This window comes from Lolium rigidum, chromosome 3 (assembly GCF_022539505.1).
Source record: "Lolium rigidum isolate FL_2022 chromosome 3, APGP_CSIRO_Lrig_0.1, whole genome shotgun sequence".
NCBI classification, from domain to species: domain Eukaryota; kingdom Viridiplantae; phylum Streptophyta; class Magnoliopsida; order Poales; family Poaceae; genus Lolium; species Lolium rigidum.
The window spans coordinates 110,300,154-110,302,053 of record NC_061510.1 but is presented as its reverse complement, the minus strand read 5'-3'; the positions used below and the strand labels follow the sequence as shown (position 1 = coordinate 110,302,053).

Here is a 1,900-nt window from a genome sequence, read left to right as displayed (position 1 = left end):
TTAAGACATGGATGGTTTGATACAAAAATTAAAAAACCTATGGAACCTTATTTACATGATAGTAGCAATGTTATTAGTATGAATGCAATTACTTGCTAATGCTATGAAGAAGTCTAAGCTTGGGGAAGCTGGTTTACATAAAAATAATCTTTTTAGCTCCTCCGCTTTGGAAGAAATATTTTGTTCCGATAATGCTTTATCTCCCATATGCAATAACTTTAATGATGCTTCGATATTTTAAATCCACCTGCTGAAAGTATTCCGTATAAAATACCTATGGAAATTATTGAACGTGTTATGGATAACCGCTATGAAGGGGATGGAACTGTCCATCCTAGGAATCATTTACTTGTTTTTGCATGAATTATGCGGGTTATTCAAGTGTGCAGGTATTTCAATGGATGAAGTTAGAAAGAAATTATTTGTTATGTCGCTATCTGGTGAAGCGGCGCATTGGTATAAACTATTGAAGGACGGGCGCTCTCTTGATTGGAAGGATATTGTGCCTCTATTTTATTCCAAGTTCTATCCTCCAAGTGAAATTCACAAAGTTCGAAACCATATATATAATTTTTGGCCTCATGATGGAGAGAGTATTGCCCAAGCATGGGAGAGATTGAAGACTTTAATGCTCAAATGCCCCAATCACGAGCTTCCAGGTAATATCATCATTGATAATTTCTATGCAAGACTTTCTTTTCAAGATAAGACCTTGCTCGGATACTACTTGTTCCGGATCATTCACGAGCAATAAAGAAGAGTTTAAAAGGGACCTTCTTGATCGGATTAAGGAGAACGTCGAAGATTGGGAGAACGACAAAGGTAAAGAGTCGGTATAAACTATGATTATGAATGCATTGAAACTTTTATGCATACTCGATAAATTTCGAAATATGAGTGCTACTTATGGTCTTGACTCTCAAGTTGCTACAAATCTTTATAAAGCCTTTGCTTCTCATTTAGAATTGCCTAAAAAGAATTTTGATAAGTATCATGAACCTTTTAAAGAGGCTTGCATGAAGAATGACATTGTTGTTAATGATTGCAATAAGCGTGCTCAAACTCCTAAGAATGCTATTTCCTATAAGCATGTTAATTTTTGTGGAATACATAGACCTTGTGGAATTAATCAAATTGAGGAAGAATATTGTATCCATCATAGGAATGAAAAAACTAGAAAGTGGTCTAGGGCTCTTGATGATCTTCGAGAAAAAGTGTGTGCCCTCTATCCTTTTATTTGTGAACTTTGCCATAGAGTTGGTCATTTTAATTTTCAATGTTCCTCCAATGATAATTCGAACCCCATGAGTGCTGCAAATTTGTATTGTGATGATGAAATTATTCCTAATCAGCATGATGAACTTACCTTATTTTTGAAGTGTGAAGAGTTATCAAGAAAAATTTCTTTGTTAAATATTAACGATCTTGATATTGATGATGTCCTGCATGGTTGTCTTTCTTACTCGCATTAATAATTGCCATACAAATACTTACATACAAAATATTTTAGAAGATGACACCTTGCCAAAATATGATAGGACCGCTTGTGTGTTTTCAACTAATTAATGAAAAGGAGGGATCCTCCCAAGTTTCTTCTATTGTTTCTAAAAGTAAATCAGGTTATGCGGACAAGCCACCCTTCAAGCCTCTTCCTCCTAAAGAAGGGAATGAGGAGAAGGAAGAGAAGAAGAAGAAGAAGAAGAAGAAGAAGAAGAAGGGAACGAAGAAGAAGAAGAAGAAGAAGGAGAATAAAAAGAAAGAGGTAACGGCGTATCCCCGCGTGAACGAGATAACGCTAGGTAACCGTAAGTATGTTGCTCCCAATGATTATTGTGATAATGAATCTGAATACGATGATCTTCCTATGCCCTTTACATACATTAGCGATCATGATTTGAAT

General features: G+C 35.5%; 1 non-coding gene across 1 annotated transcript; it reads right to left on the bottom strand.

The window, feature by feature from the left end:
- Window positions 1–548: 548 nt before the first annotated feature.
- LOC124704814 lies at window positions 549–654 on the bottom strand. Its single transcript, XR_007003696.1, has one exon. It is a non-coding gene; the product is annotated as a small nucleolar RNA R71 (small nucleolar RNA).
- Between the last annotated feature and the right edge of the window lie 1,246 nt (window positions 655–1,900).